This window comes from Neovison vison, chromosome X (assembly GCF_020171115.1).
Source record: "Neovison vison isolate M4711 chromosome X, ASM_NN_V1, whole genome shotgun sequence".
Classification (NCBI taxonomy): Eukaryota; Metazoa; Chordata; class Mammalia; order Carnivora; family Mustelidae; genus Neogale; species Neogale vison.
This window is the reverse complement of record NC_058105.1, coordinates 52246241-52266127: the sequence shown is the minus strand read 5'-3', so window position 1 is coordinate 52266127 and position 19887 is coordinate 52246241. Positions and strand designations below refer to the sequence as shown.

Here is a 19887-nt window from a genome sequence, read left to right as displayed (position 1 = left end):
GTTGGGGTGGAGCTGGAGGAAGGATTGGGGATTGAGTTGTGCTAAGCACCACTGAAGGAAATAAAACAGTTATGTGGCAGTGACTGGGTACTACTTTAGATTGGGAGGGCAGAAAAGATCTATTTGTCAAGGTGATATTTGAACCAAGGCCTAATATATACAGAGGTTCCAGCCATGTAAAAATCTAGGTAAAAGCATTTTGGGTAGGGAGAATAGCTTATTCAAAATTGTGAAAATGGAACTAAGCTTAGCATGTTCAAGGAACAGAAAAAAACCCCTATGGCTGGTGTGTGGCCAACAAAGGGAAAATTAATAGAAGATAAAAACCGAGAAACAGGTAAGAAATAGATTATGAGTTAGCATTTAAGTTAAGCTAGGCACTAGGGATCTTGTGGAGAATACTCATAGTACATGCCCCAAGAGAGTTTGTAGTACAAATAATGTGTTGCTGTTTTTTTTTTTTACTTTAAAAAAATAAGAATTTAGCCCACAACTTTGGAAGAACCAATATTGCTTATTTCCTGTTTTTATTTGATACAAATTATTTTGTCTCATAAGGATCTGTTGCCAACATTTATTTTGATGATGAACTTTAAAGTTCATGTTTCATTTACTGTCTGTTTGAATAGTATTGTCTTTATGTGCTGTGCCTGAGAATTAGAGCGATGACTCATCATTCTTATTGGAACACCACCAGAACATCTGGCACAATGTCTCCTGTAAAGCAGCTATGCTCTCTTCCTCCAAACAAATGATTCTTTGGTGGTTGGATATCTTGTAATTTCTCCATTTATGTCATTCTCTGCTATAATCTAATGTATAAAGTGGAGTGGGAGAAAAGAGAAAAATTCAGAAATAAACATAACACATCAACCTTTTATATGTAAAGACTCACATCTCAATTTGTTTTGTTTTAGTAAAGTGTGAAACAAAAAGTGTGTAATTATAAATGTAGGTTTTTAGTTTTTACTCTTGGTAAGAATTTATTTATTTTTTTTTACCAACACATGTTTTTAATTGCCTGATCTGTTTTGACTTTGTAAAGAGAAATAACTTACCTTTGTTGTATTTGTCAAAAATGACAAGCTAACTCTTTGAGCCAAAGCAGTGTTCATGAAATGTGATTTTTGTTGACTTCTTGAAGAGTAGCACAACTTATTTTTGAAACATCTTTTACTGTGGTTAAGATTTCCATGGCATAGAACAAAGTGCTTATTTGGAAATTGCAACATATTGCTAATCTGCAAGAAAAAGCTTTCTAATATCTGTTATCAAGCCAAGAAATGTGTTGCACTGGAAATATGTACAAATAGAAGAACTGATTTTCTTAGGATGGTGCCACTTAGACTGTGCATAGAGTTAATTTGTAAGATAAATTAACTCTATAATTATCAACTCTTACATCTGACTCTTTATACATTAAGAATCTGCAAGAGAATTTCTAAGTTATTAATAATAAGAATGCCGTGTATGAAATGTATTGGGGTGCATCAGCTGGATTAAAGTGAGATATTGCAGTAAATGTTGCTCAGCTTTACCATCTGTTATGTATTCTTTTTGGATAATATTTCAATCCATTAAATTGTTTTTTTTTTTAAATTAACCTACTTTAGGTTATAGCAAAAAACTATTAAGGATTAGTCTCAGTTCACTGACCTTTCCAGTGTCCTAAGATCTAAGATTTGCTTTTTTTTTTTTTTTTTTGTAGGGGGGTTCTTCGTACCCTCATTAAGATGAAAAATGACAGTCCCTAGAAATAGAACATGCCAAGCTCCCAGTTGTACTGCTAACAAGTAGTAAATCCTATTAACTTTTTTTTTATTAACATATAATATATTACTTGCTTCAGGGGTACTATTCTGTGAATCATCAGTCTTTTACAATTCACAGCACTCACCATAGCACATACCCTCCCCAGTATCCATCACCCAGCCACCCTATCCCTCCCATCCCCTAGCAACCCTCAGTTTGTTTTCTGAGATTAAGAGTCTCTTCTGGTGTATCTCCCTCCCCAGTCCCCATTAACTTCTTAACTTTTCTGACAAGAACTAAATTTGGCCATGAGGTAGTCTTTCTGAAACTACTTGTTTGCAGGAGCAGTGATTGAATGCACTTAGAATCTGCTTTCACTAAGTAGAATGGAAAAATCATTTCACAGAGTGTCAGTTCCTGCTTAGTGAATAAGATATTCCCTAGGGTATAAATTAAGGCCTTAAATACTTAACTTTTTTAGGGTACCCAGACTCCATTGATTTCTTTGTAACCTCTGTGTGCAGAATTTTACCCATGTGACTTAAAAGACTTAATGCACAACCAAGCTGTCCAATTTTGACCCCCAAAATAGTTTACTCACCTGGGAGGGTCTGGTTCAAAATGGTCTCTTCCTTCTAATGAGTGAGCTCTTTGTAGTCTGTTAGCTTGCTGCTCTCAGATCATTCAGTGAAAGGAACTTGCATGTCATTTAGAACCATTTATGAAATGAACCATTTTGATCTGAGAAAATTAAGCACTGTTGGGCTAGGCAGTTTACTGTAATTGAAAAGTTCCAGCAGAAAATATGTAAGTTCTATTTTCTAGCCACTTTGTGTTTGTGCAGTGGGGCTCTTGGCAGCTCCCTAGGTTATTTTGAGTGGGCTACTCTTCTGTTCCTCCCCTTGTTATTAGTTTGTAAAATAAAACAAATTACTGATCCTTGCATTGTGCTATTACACATGCCTGAGTAATTTCATTTATAAAGAATTTCTTCATTTATTTATTATTTATACTCTACTTCCAAAACAATGTATTTTGGCTTATTTTTAAATTTTTCAAGTTCAGATCAACAGAGAATTTTTCCAAGTTCTGTTCTTGGAACACTTATGCCATAATACATTATTTCTTACTTACTGTGCTATAGTGATATGTTGGTTTTTGTAGCATTTCTCTGACACCTAAAAATAACTATATTAACAAAACATCATGCCTAGTGTCTAATATAACTTCCTTTGAAGTGTATAGTCTATTGGAAAAGAATATGAAACTTAAGAGTTATGTGCCTAGATCGATCAATTGTTTGATCTTGGCAAAGTCACTTACCATTTCTTGCTCCAATTAGGAGTAGTGGTTAATGCAGGGGCGCCTGGATGGTTCAGTCACTTAAGCGTCCTGCTCTTGATCTCAGCTTCAGTGTTGGTCCCAGGGTTGTGAGTTTAAGCCCCATGTTGGGATCCACACTGGGCATGGAACCTACTTTACCAAAAATAAAGAATTTGGGGGGTGCCCCAGTGGCTCAGTTCGCTAGGTGTAGAACTCTTGATCTCAGCTCAGGTCTTGATCTCACAGTTGTGAATTCAAGCCCCACACTGGGCTCCACACTGGGCATGGAGCCTACTTAAATATATATATATATATATAGAAGTAGTGGCTAATGCTTATTTCCCCAAACCTTAAAGGGTTATAATAATCAATGCAATATGTATCAGTTGCAGATAAATTGTGGAAGTCATGTGTTTTTCCCATTGTTAACACCAGGTAGAGTAACTGTCAGTTGAATTGAAATTACCAAGCACCTCCCATGTACTCAGGCACTGTTCAGACAAATGGAAGAGAGAAATGCTAAGACAATGTCCCTGTATTAAAGAGCCCACAGTGTTGGGGGGGGGGAAACAAGCACACAACAATGTGATAAAATTCATGATGAAATCAGTGGCACAAGTGAGATATGCCAAAGTGTCATAGCTGGCAGGAAGTGGAATCAATGCGTTCTGACTAGGAGTTGGGGGAATAGGTGAGAAATAAGGATAAAACAAGAAAACATGGGAAAATACATCAAAGCCTCTTTACAGATACTAAGACACAGTCTAACTATCAATGCCACTTACTTACTTTAATAGACATTTGCATGGTATTTGCTATATGCCAGACATGTTCCAAATGTTGAGTATGAGTTATGAGAGTAACTTATTTAATCCTGTTAACAGCCACAGTAAGGTAGATGATATTAACTTCATTTTACATGATAAGAAAATTGGTATAGAGGAATTAAGTCAGCCAAGGTTGCATAGCTACTAAGTGGCAAAGCTGATTTTGAGTGGGAGTGGTTGGACTCTAGAGGTGGCATCCTTAATCAGGTGGCTATACTGTTTTTCCATCACTCCACTGACACAGAAGTTGATACCTTTTCTTGAATCCAGTGCTAGAGTCCCTTGTATAACATTCTGATAAGTGGCCATCTGGATGTCTGAGTACCTATAGAAACAACAAGGACCTAACTAGCTCTTGTCTGAAGCAGACAGCTACATTTTTAGACAGCTATAGTTACAGATCTGAATTTGAGCCAAAATCTACTTTTCCTGTAACTTCCACCCACTGATCTGTCTACTTTCTGATACAAGATGGACTAATTCTACAACTTCTTCCACATGAATACTGTTAAAAGTATCTGAAAACATATCCATCCTCCTGCTTGAATTCTGCATTGTCTTTTCTATTTATTGAGCACCACGATATAAAAAGAAGGTGATATGTCAGAGTAATTAACAAATTCCACGATTTCATTGAGCAACTGTTTATGAAGTTCCCACAGTGTGCAAAATGTTCTACTAGATGAAACCAATTGGAGAGAGAATTAATAGCAAGGTATGTACTCTATACTGAGCTATTGAGTTCCTACCTGAGATGTTAACAATTATTACCTAAAATACAAACTGATAAATAGAACTATTGTCTATGCTTATTGAAGTAAGGATTTAAATAAGTGGTGGCTTGCTATGTATATCTGTACATGTACATTAGTTAGCCCACAGATTACAAGCCTGTGAGTTTATCCAGTTTTTATTCTCCACAACAACTAGCATCAGGCCTTGTATAGAGTAAATGAACAATGAATATTTATAAATGAGTGAGAGAAATGTAGTATTCATTAATGCTGTGCTTCAGATAATTACTGTTATGCTATTCATACATGGTCATAACGATGGGGAAAACAGCTTTACTTTGATGTTTGAATTTCTTTAAATATTCCATTTGCCAAGCTAAGTAATAGCACTGGAGAAGCAAATTTACTCAGTAGAAATGTCTGAATAGAATGTTAGAAAGACAGCAAAGTGATTCAGCAGCCAGAAGTATAGGACTTTAATAGTATTGACAAGTTCTCAACTCTGTTTAAAAAGATTTACTCTTATCATCTGAGAAGCTCTCTGACACCGTGTGAGCCCAGTAGAGACATTTTCTAGGTTATTTTCATGGAGTTCTCCTTTGGTGCCCATTATTGTGACTAATATTGTTATGACAGTGGGGAGAATTCAGCAAAAACATTGAATATGTAACTCTGACCATTCATTTTGTATAAAGTCTCACACAGTCAAGCAGTCAAGTTCAGATTGGATTTTCACCCCAATACATTAATGTTTGGTATGTGTTTTGAGGAGGATGGGCTATGTATGGAAATAAATATATATTTAAATATATGTAACTATATATATCATTATCATATACTGTATGTACACCATATGATAATTATTGGAAATATATATATATTATATATCATTATATATATCATTATTATATATATATTTATATATATATAGGAAAAAATATATATTTTTAATATATATTGGAAATATATATATAAATATATATAGGAAAATACATATATTTCCAATAATCATATGGTGTATATATATACCATATGATAATGATATAGTTACATATATTTAAATATATATATTTCCATATATAGCCCATTTATATATATATGAAATATATATAAAATATATATAATATATATAAATATATATAAAATATATATATATATTTCCAATAATTACCATATGGTGTTTGTATATATACACACCATATGATATATACACACCATATGTGTATATATATACACACCATATGATAATGATATATATAGTTACATATATTTAAATATATATATTTCCATACCTAGCCATACATATCTATATTATATATATAATATATAATATATATAAAATGTATATAGTTACATATATTTAAATTATATATTGGAAATGCATATATAAATATATATAAATATATATTGGAAAAAATATATTTTAATATATATATTTCCAGTAATTATCATATGGTATATATATACACCCTATGATAATGATATATAGTTATATATATTTAAATATATATATTTCTGTACATAGCCCATCCTCCTCAAAACACATACCAAACAGTGATGTATTGGGGTGAAAATCCAATCTGAACTTGACTGCTTGACCATATATATATATATATATATATATATATATATATGTATGTATGTATAGGAAATATATATATAAATATATATATATTGGAAAATATATATATATATTGGAAAATATATATATATTTCCCAATTTGTAGTCTGTAAAAACTTGCATGAGTGACAGGGTATTATAAATAATAAAATGATGCATGCCCATGTTGGAAACTTCGAGTGCCTACTTGTGAACAAATTATCCTTTCTGTTGTCTCACTTGGCATAATTTTAACATTATGCATTTATGTGTGTTGCCTTACTGATAATTAACTATGATGGAGAAATTTAATGTAGCATAATTTCTTGAAAAATGAAAAAATAAGTCAATATTTTATGGCACAGGACTTCTCTAGGATGAACCTAAAATATAATGGGATGGGAGAAGTTCTTTTATTACATTAGAGATTTTCATAGTGCTAGGCTAGTGGTAGTTACAGTTAATTAACATTTTCACTAATGATCTGTAAGGAACACCAATAAACAATACTTTAATTAAGTTCATGAGTAATAAATTAATATATGCAGAAAGTACCAATGAATACAGGAAAATAATTGAAATAGACCAGAGAATTTAGAAGATACAAGAATGTGACAGGAATTCCATTAGCCACATGTAATCCCCTACTCCAGCAAATAAAAGGCAATATTCACTGCATTCTTGGGGTACAGAAAATAAGTAAACAAAACAAATTGTCAACAATATAATGACTACAGGAAGCAAGAGCTTTTGTTTGTGAAGGGGTTCTGAGTATATTTCTGCATTTAAGTATTTTAGCTTTGTGGATCTTCGAGACAAAACATTTACATCATCTGAATGGCAGGGCTTGTAAGGAAGCTAACATTTACTAAATGCAACTACAAGGCAGTTACTGCATTTAGATACTTAAAGTACATTGTTTTCTTGAGCTTGTCACATTTTATAGAATCAAACACATTATGAAAATTTCCAAGATCTCGTGTTTAAGGGGCAATTTTTACATTTAAGAATGGTCCCATGCCTGGGTAGTTCAGTTGGTTTAAGCATGGGACTCTTGGTTTTAGCTCAGGTCATGATCTCCTGGTGGATCGAGCCCTGCATCGAGCTCTGTGCTCAGTGCAAAGTCGGCTTCAGATTCTCTCTTAGCCCTCTGCCTCCCACTCACTTTCTCTCTCTCTCTCATTGAATAAGTAATATATATATATTTTTTAAATGGCACAAAAGCCCATTTGAATTATCAGGCCACCAGGAAGCTAGGATAATAGCGGTTTTTTCCTTTGTTTTGTTTTGTTTTTAGATATCTGTTGAGTCCGTATCATAATGAACCCCATCTGAGTTAAGAAGACCTGATAACTCCACTTAATGTCCTCCTCTTCCATCAACCCTCCTGAATTTTGGAACTATCCCTACCCCTCCTATTCTTGCACTACTCCTCAGCTTGAATGCTTCTTGTCAGAGGACTTGAATCTAATCCATGCTATTGCCCCAACTAGGAAATATTTGTAGAATGACTATAGCTTGTTGAACAATTTAATTGCAAATATATGGATTTAGGGCCATGTTTCTCTGTTAGCATTACTCATTGTAACTCCTTGAAAAGAAGAGGGTTTTTTGCTTTTTGGTTTTTCTAGGGCTTTTCTAGTAATTATATTCAATTTCTCCCCCCTTCCTTTTTGTTATTGCAGTATAATTGACATACAATGTTACATTAGTTTCTGGTTTTGACAGTTCTATATATTACTCATTGCTCACCACCCATAAATGGAGTATGAACTATATTCCCTATGCTGTACTTTTTAATCTTTGTGACTTTTTTGTCTTATAATTAGAAGTTTATACTTCTTAATCCCTTTTATCTATTTTGCCAAACCACACACCAACCTCCCCTGTTGTATTCGGTTTGTTTTTGGTATTTAAGAGTTTGGTTGTCTTTTGTTTGCTTGTTCATTTGTTTTTAAGATTCCACATATAAGTGAAATCATATGGTGTTTGTCTTTCTCATTTCACTTAACATGTTCTATGTCCATCTGTGCTGTTACAAATGGCAAGATCCCCTTCTCTTATGGCTGAGTAATATTCCATTATTTATGTGTATAAATATACCACACCTTCTTCATCCATTCATATATTAATGAATATTTGGTTACCTCCATAGCTTGGCTATTGTAAGTAATGCTGCAATAGACATGGGGTACATGTATTTATTTTCAAATTAGTGTTATCATGGGTGGGGGAGAAATACATAGTATTGGAACTACTGGATTATATGATATTTCTATTTTTAATTTTTAACGAACTTCCATAATGTTTTCTACAGTGGTTGCACTAATTTACATTACCACCAACAGTGCATAAGGACTCTGTTTTCTCCACATCCATGCCAGCCCTTGTTATTTTTGTTTTGTTTTGTTTTTTTGATGCTAGTCATCCTGCGAGGTGTAAGTTAGCATTTCATTGTGGGTTTAATTTCAGTTTCCCTGATGATGAGTGATGTTGAGCATCTTTTCATGTTTCAGTTGGCTATCTGTTTGTGTTCTTTGGAATGTCTATTTAGGTCCACTGCACATTTTCTAAATTTTACTTTAGCTTTTATTTCCCTTGCCTTAGGAGACATATCTAGAAAGAAGTTGTTACAGCTGATGTCAGAGAGGTTACTGCCTGTGTTCTCCTATGATTTTGGTGGTTTTAAAGGAAACAATGAATATTCATTGAAACAAACAATTTTGTTTCCTTTAGAATGGAATGTTCTGAATGTATCTGTTAAATTCATCTGGATATTGTTTGCTTTAGAATGGAATGTGCTGAATGTATCTGTTAAGTTCATCTGGCCCAGTGTGTCATTCAAAGCCATTGTTTCCTTGTTGATTTTCTCTTTAGATAATCTGTCTTTTGCTGTAAGAGGAATGTTAAAGTCCCCTAGTGTTACTGTACTATTATCAGTTAATTCCTTTGTTTTATATATTTGGGTGCTCCTAGGTTAGGGCATAAATATTTACAATTGTTATATCTTCTTGTTGGATTGTGCCCTTTATTTTGATATAGGGCCTTTCTTCATCTCTTGTTACAGTCTTTATTTTCAAGTCTAGTTGTTCAATAGAAGTATTGCTACTCTTTCTTTTGACATCCATTTGCATGATAAATGTTACTCCTCACTTTCAACCTGTAGGTGTCTAAAAAGTCTAAAAAGTCTAAAAAAATCTTAAAAAAGTCTTAAATAAAAGTCTAAAAAGAGCCTCTTGAAGGCAGCATAGAGATGGCTCTTGTTTTTTTGTTGTTGTGTTGTTTTCTTTTGTTCTGTTTTTATCCTGTTACCGTATATGTTTCGAATGGAGCATTTAGTCCATTTATATTCAGAGTAATTACTGATAGATATGTATCTGCTGCTATTTTATTACTTGTTTTGTCATTATTTCTAGAAGTTTTCTCTGAAAGTTTCTCATGTTTGTCACTTGTGGTCCTCCTTTGCACTCAGAGAGTCCCTTTTAATATTTTTTGCAGTGCTGGTTTAGTGGCCATGAACTCCTTTAGTTTTTATTTGTCTGAGAAGCTCTTTGTCTCTTCTACTCTGAATGATAGGCTTGCTGGATAGAGTATTGTTGACTACAGAATTTTTGCATTTAGCACTTTGAATATATCATGGCACTTTCTTCTGGCTTGCCATGTTTCTGTTAAGAAATCTCTAGCTAACCTTATGGGCCTTCCCTTGTAAGTTAAGGACTTCTCTTGCTGGTTTTAAGATTTTTTGTTTTTCTTTATCACGATATTTTGCAAATTTCACTACAATATCTCTTATAATTGGCCTGGTTTTATTGATTTTGATGGGAGTTCTCTGTGCATCCCGGATCTGGATGTCTGTTTCCTTTTTCAAATTAGGCAAGTTTTCAGCTAGTATTTCTTCAAATAAATTTTCTACCCCATTTTCTCTCTCTTCTGGGACTTCTGTGATATCAGTGTTACTACATTTGATGGGCTCACTGAGTTCCCTAAGTCTGTTCTCATGTTGCATAATTCTACTTTCTCTCTTTTTTTCCACTCTTATTTTCCATTAGTCTTCTATATCACTAAATTGTTATTCTGCTTCCAGTCTGCTGTTCATTGCACCAAGTATGTTTCTGACCTCAGTTATTGCATTCTTCATCTCTGATTGATTCTTTTTAAACTTTTTCATCTCTATGGTATGGGTCTCACTGATGTCTTCTTTTCTCAAGCCCAGTAAGCATTCTTATGATGGTTGCTTTAAATTCTCCATCAGGTATGTTAAGCTTATCTGTTTTCCTTAGGTCTCTGGGTGTGGTCTTATCTTGTCCTCTCATTTGGGATAAATTCCTCCATCTTGGCATTTTGTCCAGATCTCTGCCTTCTGCTGTGTGTTTAAAAAGCCACTTATGTCTCCTGCCCCTAAATGTACTGGCCTTATGAAATCATGTAGTGCCCAGGGCCCAGTGCTTCAGGGAGTGTCTCTGGTATGTGCTGCATGAGCTCTGCTATTATATTTTGGCTGTTCTATCCTTTGGGCCAGTATTCTTTAGAAGATCTCCTTATTTGGGCAGTGTTTGGCCCCAGGCCTGAATATGGCAAGTTTTAATTGGGTGTACTCTGTTCTGCTTGTGAAATGAGATCCAATACCACTTCAGCCAGAACTGCGTGAGACTCAGCAGAATTCTTTCTTGGGGAAACATGTTGTGGGCAGGGATTTGTGCTAGTCTTCTGGGGGAGGGGCCTGCCTCACTGGGACTGAGGCAGGCTTGACTGAGAAGACAGTCCCACCACAGCACAGGTTGGGGGGGGCTTGGTGTAAGGAAATTAGGCAGCCAGTGCCAACACTGTGCTGCTTCTTGCAGATGACCCTATATTTATGCTGAGGGGCAGGGGAGGGAAGTGGTGTCAGCCAACTCCTTTGTTTCTGGAAACAAAGAGCTGCATCTCAGGAAAACATTGTGAGAAGAGTGAATAATCTGCCCTCTATGGGCCCTAGGCATTCTTTACCTCACTGTTTCCACACTGTACACCCCAGTATTGTTTGCCTGCCTTTTCTCCAGGAACAGGGCAGTGGTCTTTGGGCACTATCCCAGCCAAGCCCATTGACCTTTAAAACTCCAGACTTTAAGCATTACTGGTTTCAAGAACTCAGGAGATTCAGCTCCTGTTACTTTCCAGGCCAGTGGCTTTGGGAACTATTCTCCTTGTAAATTCCCCTGTGTGCTCCTTTCTCTCCCTCCCCTCCACAGCACCTATAATCCTTTTCTCCCCTAAACACTGTCTCTGTACTTCCTAACTTATTCAATGTGGCATCTTCTTCCCTTTGGTTGTGGAGTTTGTTCGCTCAGTCTTCAGGTTGATTTCTGGGTTATTTAGCATGATTTGATAGTTATCTAGTTGTATTAATGGGATGAGATGAGCTTAGGGTCCTCCAACTCTGCCACCACCTTCCTTTGTCCAAGGAGGGTTTTTTAAAACTTTTTTTTTTTTTAACTGATAGACGATAGTTTATAGTGGCTTTAGTTTTACAAAAAACTAAGCAGATAACAGAGAGTTTCCATATATCCTTTCTACCTCACTGTTTCCCCTATAATTAATCTCTTACATCAGTGTGGTATTTCAGTTGTAATTGATGAACAAATATTGGTATATTATTATTAAGTAAAGTCTATAGTTCTATATTAGAGTTCACTTGTGGTGAACAGTTTGTGGGTTCTGACACATGTATAGACATGTATCTACCATTATAATATCATACAGAATTCACTGTTTTAAACATCACCTGTACTCCTCCTATTTATCCCTCCTTTCCTCCCCCAGAACTTCTGGCAACTGACCTTTTTACTGTCTCCATAGTTTTGTCTTTTCTGTAATGTCATATAGTTAGAATCATATCGTTTGTAGCCTTTTCAAGTTGGTTTCTTTTACTAGGTAATACGCATTTAAGTTTCCTCAATGTCTTTCAAGGCTTGATGGCTCATTTCTTTTTATTGCTGAACAATATTTTGTTGTCTAGATGCCTAAAATTAGCTGGGTGTTTTGAAAATAGTTCCAAGGTATGTCTTTATTTGGTTTGCCCCTGGCATAAGTCACAGTATGTCAGTGAGGCATAATATATGGTCACAACTGTAGTATCATAGTCATTGAGATTAGGATGGAATGCACAGCACTGTTTTGCTGGATAAAACAAGACATGAGAAGAAAAATATAAGTCATGCATTCAGGTATCTGAATTTCATGTCTGTGTTCGACAGCCTACCAAATTCCTTAAATGAAGTAGTTCCCTTCTCTGTTCTTTGGTTTCTTGATCTGGAAGACAACAGAGTTACAAGATGAACTTTAAAGTTCTGAAAGTTCTTCTGAAAGTTGATTATCTGGTTTCATCCTCTTTGAAGGTAAGAAAAGAAGGCACAAGGAAATGATTCTGAATGAATAATACAGCAAGTTACTGGCACTGCTTTGACTAAATATATTTGGTCTGGCTTTTTCTTTTCTTTTTTTACTGTGTGCTTACTGATTTTTTCATGTAAGAACCTGTCTTTCTTTTTTAAGTGCTACCAACAATGTAATGTAAATTGATGGAAAAAATAAGAAATAGAGATTGATAGGAACTGAATCTTTGTTTGACCTTTGACTGCATTGAAATGTTCATCTAGTCTTCTTTTTCTAAAACATGTAATTATATAATGTTCTAGAGGTGACTAATTTTTATAAAAGTTTTAACATTGGTGGGGTAGTTCCCCCTTATCATGTCAGATTTTAAAAAGCTAGTGGATATTTATGGCAACAGTAGCATTGTAGAATGTAACTTTTAAAAATAAGTGGAAAAATATTCTTCCTGAAGTGTCTCTCCACTCTTCCCAGTCAGGCTATGACACTTTCCCATCCAAGTACTAACCAGGCCCGACCCTGCTTAGCTTCCGAGATCAGACGAGATCGGGAGCGTTCAGGGAGGTATAGCCATAGACAGGCTATGACACTCTCAATGATTAGTCACTCATGTCCAAATTCAGTAGTGAGAAGATACATAAATGAGGTCACTTTCTGCTGACTTGGTTACAATTAAAGTTAGTACTAAAATTGCCCATTTTTTGCATCATAAATAGATTGAGAGAGATGTAGACATAGATACACAGCGAGGGATTTCTTTTCCCTCCTTCCTTTAGTGAGTATAAAATGCTGAAGTTTACTTTATCTGCAATCATCACAAGTAGTCTTAGTCTCAGACCTTTTTAGTGTTTAGCCTTTTAGATCTGAGAGATAAATAGGTCTATAACAAATTAGAATTGCATTACAATAGCTGTAATTAAAGACTAGAATGAAGATATTTTTAATAGCAGATTGACTAAATCTGAAGTTTAAGTGAATATTTTTACTAATCAGTCAGGCTTTAATTGATTGTGTAACATGATAGTCAGTGAAATTTGTTTTGTTTTGTTTTGTTTTAATGAAATCTTGACTACTAAAACTGTTGTCTTTGGGTTGGCTAAAAAAGGGGCAGTGCAGGGGCACCTGGGTGGCTCAGTGGGTTGGGCCTCTGCCTTTGGCTCAGGTCGTGATCCCGGGGCTCTGGGATCGAGCCCTGCATTGGGCTCTCTGCTCGAGGCCTGCTTCCCCCTCTCTCTCTCTGCCTGCCTCTCTGCCTACTTGTGATCTGCCTACTTGTGATCTCTCTCTGTCGAATAAATAAATAAACAAATTTTAAAAAGGGGGCAGTGCACTAGATATTACATCACTTCTCATCCTTGCAATCATAGAATTTTGATTTAATTAACAGTGAAAGTGTGCATATACAATGGGGGATAGAATGTGGATTTTGCTTCTTTAATAGTTTGACAGGCAGATTGCAATAAACAAGGCTTTTGGAAGCCTGTTCGGGTCCCAGAGATCTTATAAATATGCAGTGTACCTCTGTGTGTTTTCCCCAGATCCCTGAGGTTGATATTTTTTTATAGCTTTCAGTTATCACTAATTTAAACTGAGTAATGACCAATTTATAGGTGTACTTTCAGTAGTTTCAAAAATAAAGGAAGTGAAATGTAAAAATATGTTTTGACTTTGTATTAAGCTTTTAAATTGAAAGATTTTCTACTTTCTATATCATGATACATTTTCTTTAAACCCAGATCTGAGAGCTTTATGACCCCCTTAGGATTGTTTTACATTTAATAGTGCTATTGCGACTCACACAGGACAAACATGCAGATAAAGTATTCCTTATAAAAGTGATATAATTTATGTATAAACACATCATTGGAATAGCATAATCCATCTGGAAAAATTCTTCTCTGGAATATGATTTTAGTAGATTAATACCCTTACTATTTACTATATTTGTAGCTCTTCATGATTGAACGGATCTCTCTGGCCCTTTTGAAATATTTCTTGAAATTTACTGAAATTCATGGATAGATCATTTAAAGCTCCTAATACTTCTAATATATTACCTAGAAGTACAGAATTTTTTTTTTCCCGGAAGACCTACAGGAAAGGTTAAGGTAAAACACAATTCATTGTATATGCATTTGAAACAAAGTTCTTAGATGCCTGTGGAAAAAGTATAATGTAAAGCTCCTTAGCTTGATATCTAAGACTATGGCATGTAAGTGTTGCAATAATATAAAATGTACTAAACATAAGTAGCAGGTGTGTGCTTATTAAAGAGGCTGGCCTTTTCTAATGTTAATTCTAGGAAAAGGGAGTTTTTTTTTTATTGAAAACCCACATTAATATGTTGTTTTTAAGGGGAAAAAATAACCCATTGATGGGGAAATGAAATTTTTACTTACTGATTAAGAACTCAGTTGTGTCAGTTGTGAGGTTTAGGGAATAGGAAAACTAATTTGTCAAATTATGCTCTTGGAGTTTAACAATAAACTAGATGAAGTCTCCTGAGCTTATATGTAAAAGAAAGCACCTGTATTTTGTCTTAATGTGCCTTTGTCTTCACAGCTGCTACTGAATCACACCCAGAAGTGCTAAACTGTAATTCCTAGTAACCACTTTTAATGCATTTTTGAAAGAATTCATCCAAATAACAGACCACTTGAATTAAAAAAAGAAAATTTTTTTTACTGAATCCTTCCTTAGTTATTTCCTTTTATTTTCCTCTTGATCGATGTACTTTATATTTTTACTTTTTGACAAGTTTAACCAGAGTCATGCTGTAAGGAAAATGAGGTGAGAAACAATTCTAACATGATAGTAGAAGCTCTCTGAGTTAATTGATACTCATAGTGTTGTTTTTTTCCTACCTTACCAAAAATGTTCTTTTCAGTATTACAGAACAAAAAAAAATCATGACGTATGTCATGATTTACATAGAAAATTTGATGTACTTACATATTTCATGTCCTGTTATATTTCTGGCATTTTTTGCCATTGAGATATTAGAATGTCATAACATAATTAGATGTCTAGATGTATGTTTACAAATGAAGGGTAATGGTAGATGACAAATACCTTTCATATCCAATATGTGTACTGGGTATCCCTAAGTGAGTTATATAATTTGCATGTGGTTATGTAGTCAGTTGGTACCCAAGTCAGGGATAGCACGTGTGTGAATATTTACTCATTTATCTACTTATTGATAGAGAAAGCTATGTTTGTTTTGTGTAGGTGATTTCCCTTTTATTTTGTGTTTTTTTTTAACCCTTAGCATAAGTGAAACTATTCATGGATGGCCTATCTGATGATGACCATAATGATCATGATGATGGTGATAATCATAATGACAGTGATGGTATCAGGATATTAGAGAGCTGCTGTTCTTTAAGTCTCAAAACTGAGACTTAAAGAAGTACAAAAAGTTGCCCCAACTTGCATAGGTAGCAAGTTCACAGAGCTAGGAATCATACTGACTTCCATCCAAAATGCAAAACCCTTATACTTTGAACAGTGATTAATGAATCCTTTAAAGGGAAGACTGTTTCCTAGACATGAATGTCTTAAGAGCTTATTCCCATCTCTGTATATTTATAATCAAATGAAGACTTTGTCTACTTGGCCATTTTTAATATTTCCTTATACTCATGGGATAATATTTAAGCTAACTGATATGAGCACTGGCCAATTAGAATGGATAAAATCATAGGCTGCAGTAGGATCCAGGAGCCCATACTTTGCCAGGTTTCCTTTTAGTTGCTGGATCATGAGCATATCTGGGGAATCCTGGGATAAGGGGCTAAGGCAGCTAGGATAGCAGTTATTTACCAGCTGCTATTAAAGTATTTCATGGGACGCCTGGGTGGCTCAGTTGGTTGGACGACTGCCTTCGGCTCAGGTCATGATCCCGGAGTCCCAAGTCGAGTCCCGCATCGGGCTCCCAGCTCCATGGGGAGTCTGCTTCTCCCTCTGACCTTCGCCTCACTCATGCTCTCCCTCACTGTCTCTCTCTCAAATAAATAAATAAAATCTTTTTTAAAAAGTATTTCATCATTTCAGTAATCAGCATGGCCATTTCAATGCGCAATGGCTGAATATCAGCACAGTACGTTGTCTGGTGGGCCAAGGTAATTGACAGTGGTGATTGTCACATTTATAAGTACATCTCTTATTGGGTATTTCTATATTCAGTACTTGTGTGACAGGATTCCTCCCAAGTGAATGAACATGCCCTGAGCCTTTGTGGTAACACAGACTACATGCATCAGCCCCATTCTTCCTCTCATCAGCCCCCAGGAAATTCTCTAACAATATTTTTGAGGTACCATGTGAGAGAAAGGAAGAGACAGAGACAGAGAGAATGCTTGGTGTGCTGTATCTTGTGTATTTTTCTGCTGTCTAGATGGTGAATACACAGAGTGCAAGTGCTGTATCTTACTCTTCACTGTCTCTGTTTCCTAGCAAAGTACTTGGCACAGAGCAGGTCCTCAGTAGTTATTGCCTGAATGTAAGCATTGAACCCCACTAATGAAATACAATTCTGTTGGTAATCAAGAGGCATAAGTTAAAGGAATAAACTCTCTAATCTCACCAGAGTCACTAACCTAGCTGTTAGATTACTTCTTTATCTACAAAACAAAGGAAAAAAAAAGTACAGTGTCCTCATTGCATGAAATGTGAAGTGAGCTGGCAAATGTTCATAATAATCAGATTGGCAGGGAAAGAAAGCTGGAAGCAAACCCAGTTATTTAAATCAGTTATTTCCCTTTCATTTGTCTTGTATTTCATGCATCACGGCATGAACCTTTCAAATTTGCTTCTTTACGATAAAAGATTCACTCATGGTTAGGCTGACATTCTATGATTGCTTCAAAGCCTATGTTGCATAATTCTGTAATACAATATCAAGATATCAGTATAAAGACTACAAACTTGGTTATTGCCATAGTCTTATAATTTGTAACCTATATGTTAAATAAGCAAAACTTACAAAAGATGACCAAAATGCTGTTGTGTTCCTCCTGCTATCTCTTTAACATTTCATCCTGTGAAGATTATCTTGCCCTACACCTAGAGGAAAACATGGACAGTCCCAATGGCTTTTAGATCTCTAAAGTCTCTCTAAATTGCAAACACATTATCAGTCCAGAAATTAGAGTATTTGTTTATATCATGCTAATAATATTAGCAATCTAAGCTCACAGATTTAACGTTGAAAGTACAACCTTTTCTGATTCCCAAGCTAGACTATTGCAATGCTAGAGGGAGGGGAGCAAGGTTATTACCCTGCTTGGAGATTTACTCCTAAACTCCCTTGGTGTGGGTTAATGTGTTTCCTACAGCGAGCCATTCCCTCTTTGTCCCACTTTCCTCTGAGCTTTGTGCCACATGCATTATAATAAGAATTCTCCTTCAGTGTATGCCCTACCCTCTTAAATGTTCCATTTACATAGCACTTATATACAGGCTCCAGATCATCTCTCTGTCTCCCACTAGGCTCACTTTTAGGCCATGAAAAACACTCATGCAGGTCTTTTTCCAGGAAAACTCTGTGAATACAGGGATTGAAGCCCAGCTGTCTCTATGCTACCGGCCCAGGCTACTTCTTCAGAAATGAGTCAGTTACTCCTCTTCAGTGTCCCCCAACTTCAGGGAGCATATTCATGCCCTGAATACCCTGATGGAAGCCCTCCTGTCTAAGCTGGAGGAGTGTAGCATGTGCATACACATGCACACAAACACATCCCTTTGTCGAGTGTCTCCTCTCATGACAACTGAGTTCTCCAAAGAATCTCTGTATAGATCCTCTCTTCCTCTACTGTACCTACCATTTTATATTTATGAAGTGAGTGAGAAGAAACTTCCAACAGAGGTAGTATGAAAGTCCTGAAACTGATTTCAAGAATTCTTTATGAAAAATTTACATATGAAAGTCTATCTATAGACATTATTCTCTCTAATATTTATCTGGCATTGGCATGTCATTCAAAATGAGAAGTCCATTTTTTAAATTTAAATTTTGTTAGTTAGCATACAGTACAATATGGTTTCTAGAATAGATTCAGTGATTCATCACTTACATACAACACCCAGTACTCATCCCAACAAGTGCCCTCTTTAATACCTATCACCCATCTAGCCCATCCCATGCCCACCTACCTCCATCAACCTTCAGTTTATTCTCTTGTCATTAAGAGTCATTTATGGGTCGTTTACTTCTCTCCTTTTTTTCATTTCCTCCTTCCCATATGTTCATGTTTTCTTTCTTAAACTCCATATCTGAGTGAGATCATAGGTATTTGTCTTTCACTGACTGACTTATTTCATTTGGCATAATATACTTTAGCTCCATCCACATTGTTGCAAATGGCAAGATTTCATTCTTATTAATGACTGAGTAATATTCCATTGTATATTATTTATCCCACATCTTCTTGATCCATTCATCAATGGTCTTTCTCCATAGTTTGGCTATTGTTGATAATGCTGCTATAAACATCGGGGTACATGTATCCCTTTGAATCTGCATTTTTTGTATCCTTTGAGTAGTAAATACCTAGTAGTACAATTGCTGGATCATAGGGTCATTCTATTTTTTTTTACTTTTTGAGGAACCTCCAAATTGTTCTCCAGAGTAGCTATAACAGATTGCATTCCTACCAGCAGTTGGGAATCTTGTTTCTTGTGTTGTTAATTTTAGCCACTCTGGCAAGTGTGAGGTGGTATCTCATCTTAGTTTTGATTTGTATTTCCTTGATGATGAGTGATGTTGGACATCTTTTCATGTGTCTGTTGGCCATCTGGAAGTCTTCTTTGGAAAAGTGTCTGTTCATGTCTTCTCCTCATTTATGCCCCAATTATTTGGGGGGGGGGTGTTGAGTTTGGTAAGTTCTTCATAGAATTTGGATACTAACCGTTTATCAGATATGCCATTTACAAATATCTTCTCCCATTCTGTAGGCTGCCTTTTAGTTTTGTTGATTGTTGGCTCATGATGCCTTGTTTTGTTTTTCTTTTTCAGAATTGCTTTGGCTATTAAGGGTCTCTTGTGGTTCCATACAAATTTCAGGATTGTTTGTTCTAGCTCTGTGAAAAATGCTGTTGGTATTTTGATAGGGATTTCATTAAATGTGTAGATTGCTTTGAGTAGTGTAGACATTTTAACAGTGTTTGTTCTTCCATTCCATGAGCATGGAAATTTTTTTCCATTTCTTTGTGTCCTCTTCAATTTCTTTCATAAGTGTTCCATTGTTTTCAGAATACAGATCTTTTACATTCTTAGTTA

The 19887-nt window shown here is 35.4% G+C and overlaps 1 protein-coding gene across 4 annotated transcripts in view; it reads left to right on the top strand.

Moving 5' to 3' along the window:
* The window catches only part of DIAPH2 (diaphanous related formin 2), a 980408-nt gene that overhangs the window by 620675 nt on the left and 339846 nt on the right, over window positions 1-19887 (top strand). The window lies entirely within an intron of this gene.